The sequence below is a fragment of the Grammomys surdaster genome, unplaced genomic scaffold (genome assembly GCF_004785775.1).
Source record: "Grammomys surdaster isolate TR1022 unplaced genomic scaffold, NIH_TR_1.0 141, whole genome shotgun sequence".
NCBI lineage: Eukaryota > Metazoa > Chordata > Mammalia > Rodentia > Muridae > Grammomys > Grammomys surdaster.
The window spans coordinates 2266470-2275821 of NW_021604599.1; the positions used below are offsets into that span (position 1 = coordinate 2266470).

Genomic DNA, 9352 nt, shown 5'->3' on the forward strand with positions numbered 1-9352 from the left:
TTCAAAATAAGTTCAAGAGTTGAAGCTTTAATTCAGTAAACGAAGGTTTACCCCACACCACTTCAATTGTTAATCTACATTTTTATGATTTCTGGTTATAGCAACATACTCTCCCACAAATAAATATTGGGGAAATCAGTTATCTTTTTTCTCTTGATTAACAATACAACACTTATTTTAGAAAATTTCAGAAGTATAAAGTATTTTAAAAGCCAAAATTACCACTTTTTACTCTAGTGTACCTTTTTAAAAGAAGTTTAAATAACATATGATACTACTTGATATTCTGGAACAAAAAAAAGGGTGGTGGTGGTGTGCTTCTTCTACTATGGAGGTAAGTTGAAAACTGGAGTAGGGATATATTCCAGTGGTGGAGAGTTCTCTGTACACAGGCACAAAGCTCTGAGTTTAATCCCTCGTACTTCAAGAAGTGTGAGGAAGTGTACTGCTGGGGGTGTTGTGTGCCCATCATTCTAGCACTTACAAGGCTGAAGAAGAGGTCAGAGAGGTCAAAATCAGTTTAGAATACTTAGAAAAGCCATGCTGAGCAACAGGAGGAAGAAGAGGAGGAGGAGGAGGAGGAGGAGGAGGAGGAGGAGGAGGAGGAGGAGGAGGAGGAAGAAGAAGAGGAGGAGAGAAAGAGGAAGAAGAGGGGGAGGAGAGGGAAAAACACTCTCTGCTACCCACACCCAGGATGAGCATCCAACCCCCTTAGTGTTATGAAAGCATCCTCATAAACACTCAGAAGTTCACTTCCTTAATCTCCTACACACTTCTCAATCCAATAAAACTAATAATCAAAATCTATTATCACAATCACTTACCATGTAAGTCTTACATAAATATTATATAAGTCTAATTCTATTTGGGGGCATAAAGTTACTTCTGATTTCATTATAAACAGATTGCTGCTGGGTTTTTTTGTTTGTTTGTTTGTTTGTTTGAGAATTTCATGTACACATACACATCTATACCTCTTTTCCTCCTATTTTTCTCCTAACCCCACAACTACTTTTTTCTCACATTTCATGTCCTCTTTTTTTAAAAAAAAAAAACCACCAAGCCCACTTAGAACTGCCTGATACGCACATGTTCAAGTCCGTCTCAGGAAGCATGTGTAGACTCTCAGGAGCCACATCCCTGAAGAAAACTGGCTCTCCAACCCTCAGCAGCCATCTACCCTCAAATATCTCCTCAGTTATGAATGGGACTTCATGAGCCCACCTCCATCGGTGCTTGGATAGCTTGAGCTTGTGCGGGTCTTCTTTGTGGATGCAGCCCCAGCCGCTATGAGTTCATATGTGCAAAGACGCTGTCATATCTAGCAAATGCAGCTAAGCTGAAAACATCAGTACTGTGGAACTTTGAATAAAAATAGCTCATGTGTTTTTGGCCCAGTTAATGTAACAGTTACTATTGGGATAGTCTTAAAGTATGTGTCTTTGCATACTTGTTTGACATTTATTTCTATTTCTAAAAACCTAGAAATACACGTGCTAAATTTAAAAAATGGCCTTTACATTGCCTTTATTTTGTATTAGTCAGTCAAATGCTACATCCTTGTTTTATAACTTCCAATGACACAAGCTGTGAACAAAAATGGCTATTGGCCACAATACGCTTTCACTAGACGTCATCATTCTCTTCAAATTTGTCTGGGTTAACAATGTAATATAGACTTGTTTTTCTTTTTCTTCACATGTTATGGAAAATAAATATTGTTTTACACTTTGTTTACATTTCTATTTTCTCATTCTGTGAATTCCCATTAGAATTCTTGCTTTTTGTGGTATATTTTATCACTTTTTCATTCTTGAAATACCACAATAACAGTAGCACACCCCCTTTCAATGACTACCTTGCAAATAGTTTTCTGTTTTTCAACTGCCTTGTAGTATTTTGATTATATATTTCAAATCATAAGTTTCTCTGATATCACTGTGTATGTGTATGATGCTCAGGTATGAGTTCACATATGTATAAGCACAGAGTGTTCAAGCTACTCATAAACATTTGTTCGTGTGGAAGACAGAATTTAGTGTTGTATGTTTGCCAAAATTGATCCTCACTGTGTTTACTGAGGTGAGGTCACTCACCAAACCTTGAGCTCACTAATTTGACTAGTATAGCTAGCTGGTTTGTTCCAGGAATGCCCTGTCTCTACCTTTCATGTGCTGGAATTACAGATGGCTACCACGGTGCTAGCAAGTACTTCATCAGTTTCATTCTGCCTTACGCCCTGTTGTTCCTTATCCACTGAGCTAGCTAACCTACTATGATATTTGGTTTCTGTCTGTCTGTTTTTGTTTTTATGTTTTATCTATCATTTCTTCTCTCATATTTGCTTGTACATTTTTTATTTTTCAGAAAGACAGAATCACATTTTAGTCTATCATACCTTACTGTTGTTTTAATTTTAAATCATTAATGATGACTTTTTATTAGTGGTAATTTTCCTGTTCTGCTTCTTCAAAGGTTGACCACTTGATAAATTAAGACTTCCTACCAAAACACACAGACCCATCTCGGGTGCCATAGAGGCTAGTTTGGTATCTCCAAAATAAAATTCAGAATGCTTGGGCTAAAAATGAATTCAGAGAAGAAAACCCAAGTGCAAAAGAACAAGAATCAGAAGGGGTAATGATACAGGCCAGGAACTCTGGCCACTCAGGAGGTTGAGGCTGAAGAAGCATTTGCGCCTAGGTCAGCAGGAAAGTACAACAAGACTTTCAAGGGAGGGGGAGGGAGGGAGGGAGAGAAAGAGAGAGAGAAAGAGTGGGAGAGGAGGAGGAAGAGAGGGAGAGAGAGAGAGAGAGAGAGAGGCATTCTTAGAAGAACCTTCTCTTAGATTCATATGCTCTTAGAAGGCATGAAATACACATTGTAAGTTTTGAGATAAAATAACTTCAGCTTAGATTCTTTACTAACAGACTCACATTCAAACAAAGTGAATCCCTTTTTCTTAACCTCCAATGAAGAGCTGAGTAATTGTCTACATCAGAGGATTAGTCCCAAGAACTTAACTTGATATGCTCCAATAAACTCAAAGCCAAAAGTAGAGTTCATCTGATTCAAGAAGTAAAGTTTTCAAGGCCAGGGATGTGATGAGTATCCAAGGCTGAGGATGGGATGGGTATCCAAGGCTGGGGATGTGATGAGTACCCAAGGCTGGGGATGGGATGGGTATCCAAGGCTGGTGATGGGATGGGTATCCAAGGCCAGGGATGTGATGAGTATCCAAGGCTGGGGATGGGATGGGTATCCAAGGCTGGGGATGGGATGGGTATCCAAGGCCAGGGATGTGATGAGTATCCAAGGCTGGGGATGGGATGGGTATCCAAGGCTGGGGATGGGGTGGGTATCCAAGGCTGGGGATGGGGTGGGTATCCAAGGCTGGGGATAGGATGAGTACCCAAGGCCGGGGATGTGATGGGTATCCAAGGCCGGGGATGGGATGGGTATCCAAGGCCGGGGATGGGATGTGTGAATAGTTTAGCACCACTTTGCAGTGATGCCAGCCTCTTCATCCAGTCTGTAGCTTCTGAGGAGAAATTTTACCTCAGAAAGTTGAAAGGTGACTAAGACTTACTACTGGATGACAGAACAGAAAACTACAGGATGGAGGTCAAAATACTGAAAGAATTAAATGAAGAATGTTAGCAACTTAAGAACAAGAAATTGTTTCAAGGGCTGGAGAGATGGCTCCATGGTTAAGAGCACTGGCTACTCTTCCAAAGGTCCTCAGTTCAATTACCAGCAACCACATGGTGGCTCACAACCATCTAAGATGGGGTCTGACGCCCTCTTCTGGCATGCAGGTGTACATGCAGATAGAGCACTCATACGTAAAATAAATGAAAATCTTTAAAAACAAAATTGTTTCAAGCAAAACCCTCGAGTGATACACAAGTTTAATATTTATGCAGTGGATAAAGCAGAAAGCTGGGGGCATATGGCTTTAACGCTATAAACAGGCTCCCTCCCTCAACCTGTCCCCAAATGGTGGCAACGAATCTGTAAGTGTGAAAACAAGATACTAGCATGTCATTTCACCAGCTTAAAATTATTTACATAGCCATAGTAATAGTAAAGTCATACTGATCTCCAACTTTCTACTGTTCTCTAAGAAGGCGTGCATCAGAACTTCAGAACTTCACATTGCTAGGCAGTACCAAGTTGTTTAAAAAAAAACTGAAAATTTACAAGTAATGCCTGTAGAGAGAAAATAAGGAATATAGTCTCATTTAACAAAGTGAGAGCTGAGAGACAGTCTAAAAAATTAGAATAGGAATACAATGTAAATATATTAAAGGTTACGATGGTATTGTGAGTAAAAAGAACTAAAATCAACGCTGACCACAGATATGAATGAGAATGCAGGAAAATGAGACACATGGGCAAGAAAACCATCACTTTCATGATGACAGCAGAACAGAGTGCTCTCTGGATTAGATAAAGTCAGAAACATGTAGCTAAGGAAGTAACAGTTACAGGATTCCAAACTGAAGCACACTGAAGTCTGGACTAACTAGTTCTCTTCTTGTTACAAGCTCTGCTGTGTGTTTTGTTATCAGCTCTTTGTAACACGTATACAAAACACAATGGAAAAAATAAGGAAAAGATGTCTGAAAAATCCGAATTCTGGACAAATGTCTGAATACTCTGGTATTCACCTTATTCTTGTGATCATTGTGGAGAAGAAATCAGAGACCATTTGGATAAATCGAAGTTTACACGTAATTTTACCCAAAGTATTCATTCACTTTTTAAGCGCTCTTTCTTCTTGCCATAAACTTCATCCTTCTTTCTGAGTTATTGTCTTCTTTCTAACCTTGAACGTAATTTGAGAGTAAAAGGCTCACGTCAGCTCTAACTTCTAGGGGTGGAGACCTGCTGGCACCAAAAAGGAGGAGACTCGACACTTGAGGAAGATGCCCTCATTTCCCTGGCCCACAAGCAGTCAGAAACAAGCCCTGTAATTAAAGCCAGTGAAATTAAATTGAACATAAGATTAATCATCCAGGAGAGACATAATGCTGATGTACACGGTGCTTCCTGTGTGGCTCAGAGTACTTTGTCAAGCTCATTAGCACTTCAGGCTTGGCATTTTCCTCCTCCCTGATGAAAGGTCTTAGTGACAGCTTCTGTTGGAAGCAGGCTGATGGCAAAACTGTCGAATCAGAAAAATGGCAAAAGACTCAGCTTCAGTCTTCTGCAGCATCCAGTTTCTTGAGTGAGACAAGGAAGGGAGATCGAATCTGCTGGGCTTTTTCTAGCGTTGTTACCCATCTCATTTCAACTCTTCTTCCCTCCCTAGGAGAGAGAGGCAGGGGATGTGGTGTTGCTGAACAAGGTCACTGTTTAAAAATACCTCGTCTTTCCCCCAAGTTCTATAAAAATATCTGCGATCAACTGAGCAACCAATTACTGTACACCCCAAATGCCTGCTTTCACAGCTATTTTTAGGGACAAGATTCAGTCGCTACACATCCTGTCCACTCAAAACAACAGCCAGCCATCGAGGGCAGCTAATGAGTAGGTAGCCAAATGACAATGTCTCCTCACTTCTGACTTTCCTTCCACAGCCCGAGTGGCTGCCCGGCCGTCTCCACACTGGCGTCAAACAGTCCCCTACAGTATGCAGACAGTTTAAATTATTACAAGGCAATGTTACAAGTATGGACTCTGGCACAAAACGGAGTAATTACATTCAATTAGCAGTCCCCAAAGTGATGGTCCAACACTGGGGGCTTTAGATGTTGCCTTTTGTTGACTTACAGAAGCCAGGTAATGAATGAAACTTCAAAGGGCAAGGGTCAAAAGGACTGCTTAATTAGTGGAGGCTGGATTGGAAAAGATTGCAGTAGAGAGAGAAAACACCCATAATTTTCTTTTGTTGTAGGAATCCAGAGAATAAGCTCCATTTCCCAAATAATAGCAACTGGATAGTGAAATACAGAAATGTACTTCTGAAGAACTGCCCAGCAGGATGCTACTGTTGGCAGAGGTGTTTTTGAGGGAAGGATTATTTAATGTCTTGCCATGTCTGTGTTCCTAGTGACTTACCTGCTTCCAGCTTCTCACTAGAAGTTTAAGAAATAAATGTAAAACATCCTAGAATTTAATTTGTGACTAGCGGTAAAAGGATGTTTTAATAGAATGTAATCAGAGGATCCAGAGAACTTGTGTTTTATAAATCACAGGATGTAACGTAAAACAAGAAGAATCACGACCCTTTACAGTACGTAGGCTATCTTTGTGGGAAGAGTGATGTGTGTACATTAATATTCTTATCTGTCTGTGGAAAAGTAGTCAAGTTTGTGTTCCTGGGACAAAGAGAAGGTTAGCAGGAAGTCATCCACCATTTATATCTTCTGTATTGTGCCAAGTTTATTTCACATTTATGTAAACATGTTAAAAGAGTTGCTCAAGGCAACAAAAGAAAATGTGCAAATAATCTAATCACAAAACACTCTTTTCCCATGTTTGGGGTAGTTTTAATAAATGTCCCTGGGATTATTTTTAAACCTCCAAGATCCATGACTTTGAAATGCTGAACTTTCAGAGGAGAGAACAAGCTACAGATTGGATGAGTGGTTTGTGACACTGCTGGAAGATAAATGTCCAAAGGGATTTACCCTCAGTCACTTGTTCCTCTTAGCTGCTCCCCCTGAGCATTATCCCACACAGAAGAGGAACTGACCATGCTAAATGGAGACAGAATATGGCATGTTTTATGCAGTAGACATTAGCGCACGTTCCAGCACACAGCACTGTATGTGAATAATAATAGAAAAAGATTCACATACTCAGTTCATGACCTCCTCCTACTTATTCAGACATTTACAAAGCTTGAAGACTCATTAGTTGTCTGTCCTAAACAAGGTACTACTGGGACTATATTCTCTTCACTGATCCATAAGAACAAAAGTCAATTTTCTGGACTTTAACCTATTTTTGATTTACAGAGCTACTTTTCTCATGATTAATAAAATGTATAACCTCACGCTAAATAAACTATCTTTATCTGAAGGGAGAAGGAGCTCATTTTTATCCAGCCACTAGTAACTGGGCATAACCAGTAAATTTATTTCCTAGACATGCTAGAGGAAGGTGGAGTTTCCAAGAGAAAGCCAGAAGTATCTGCCTATTCTGTATCCATATTCTCCTCCTGAACCAGTTGGGCAAGTTGAGCACTTTGGTGATGACAAAGGTTGCCAGTGAAAGAAATTATGACGCTCTCACCTCCAGTCATACTTTTGAACTCAGAGCTTTTTCAGTCCAGGATTTTTTTTATTGTTGTTTTTGTTTGTTTATTCAATTACCTCTTGATCTGAAGACTTACCTAATTATTTTTAATAATTAATTTTTTAAGGTAACTCACTTTATTATAGACAAGGAGGTTGTGTTGTCTCACTTTTTAAGTTTGGAGGTTTTTTTAATTCTCTTGTACAATATATCCTGTCCTCAGCCTCTCCTCCCTCTACTCCTCCCAGTTTTCCCCCACCACTCCTCTCCCCCAGATCCATTGCTCCTCCATTACCCCCAGAAAAGAGCAAATCTTCCAGGGATAGCAACCAAACACAGCATAACAAGATAACAATAAGTCTAGGCACAAACCATCATATCAAGACTGGTAGGAGGAAAAGGGTCCCACAATCAGGCAAAAGAATCAGAGATACTCCTACTCCCACAATTAGAAAAACCCCAAGCTAAACAGCTACAGCATATATGCAGAGGACCCAGTGCAGACCCAGGCAGGCTCTATGATAGTCGCTTTGGTCTCTGTGAACCCCTATGAGCTCTGCTTAGTTTATTATGTGGGCCCTGTTTTCTTGGTGTCCTTGACCCCTCTGGCTCTTGCACTTCTCCCTCCTCTTCTGTAGGGTATCCTGTTTTAAGGGTATTCCTGTTTTAAGAATAATTGATAAGTAATTCAAGCTATAGGAATATGTCTCACCATAATAAAAAGCAACAGATTAAGAATTTCCATATACAGGAACAGACAGCATTGGCTGGTATCTGGTTGATTGTGGTTTGCAGGGTCTGCCATGGAGTCAGGACAGATGCTGGAGGGACAGACACAGATTGAAGAAAACCCTCTCTCTGAGTATGGGCTCACAGACAGCATTGAGAGTATATGAAAAATGAGAAGATTAACACAGAAAAGTCATCAAAACAGAAGGTGGATCTACAGTCCATGCCCACCAGTGCCTGCCTGCTATGCCTATCTTATTATAGGGTGTTGAAGTAATTATTTAAAATTGGCCACTGGTCAAACCGACTATCTAAGCTGCGGAGGCTCTGCCTAGCTCAGCTGCCATGTTTCTTGGCCAAGTGTGTGCCACAGCTAGAAACAACCAGCCAGAAACACCAGCCCTGCCACCCACAAGACACCAGCATGGGAGATGGCTCTGCAAGCTGGGCATTGACCAGACCTTCCCGCCACCTACGCAGGCCCGGTAAGAAAATGAGACTCTAATGCTTAAAGATTAATCAAAGGCTTTATATATTTGGTAATGCTCAATAACAATATGCCCATACAAAGCAAGTCATTTCCCAATTAGCTAAACTAATAAAAGTTGTTACCTGTGACTGTTCTCCATGCCTGCGTGGCTCTCCATCACTCCTACATCTATACCCTCTCTAGCTCCTCCTTTTTCTTTTCCTCTTCCTCTCTTCACTCCTCCCACCTTAGCTCCTCCTACATAGGAACTCACTGTGCTTGCAAAGAAAAGACCACCAAATCCCATTGAGTTTCTAGCATCTTATCTTTTAAAAACTAAGGCACAGTTTGAAGATCAAAATTCATTTCTTAGAAAGAAAAGAAACATTTGCTTATTACTGTAGATTTACATGATTACAAGCTATGATTTCCCTCGCCGCTCTGGAAGTCTAAGAACCTTCAGGACCACAGAACTCACTTCTGGAGTTGGAGAAGAGACCTTGTCCCTATCTGATTGAGTCACCATACTTATTTAATGAGCGTCATCACGCAATTGTTTTTTCAGACTGTCTTTTAGTTTGTTTTTAAAAAGATGTTCAAAATAAACCACAAAAACACCGAAAAAAAGAATTTCTGTGTAAGAAGGAAGAAGGAAGGTAAATTAACAATAAAGGTGTCTGAAAAGCCACGAAGAATCACATCGTTAGCTATGTACCTTTAAAGGTCTTGCAATATGTATGATTATATTGCAGAGAACACTGCAAGAGGTGGAAAAATTGTAAGAGCCAGAGGTTTGGGGAGTTTCCTGTGAGATTGTGTGTCCTAGGAATGCCAGAAGTTGCACTAATAGAGTCTGACCAACATGACTCCCCAAATCTGAGCTGTACAAGGACAACAACAATAGAG

The 9352-nt window shown here is 40.3% G+C and overlaps 1 pseudogene; it reads left to right on the forward strand.

Annotated features, from left to right (window-relative positions):
• Nucleotides 1-8051: 8051 nt before the first annotated feature.
• On the forward strand, nt 8052-8850 carry LOC114618328 (annotated as a pseudogene).
• The last annotated feature ends 502 nt before the right edge of the window (nt 8851-9352 follow it).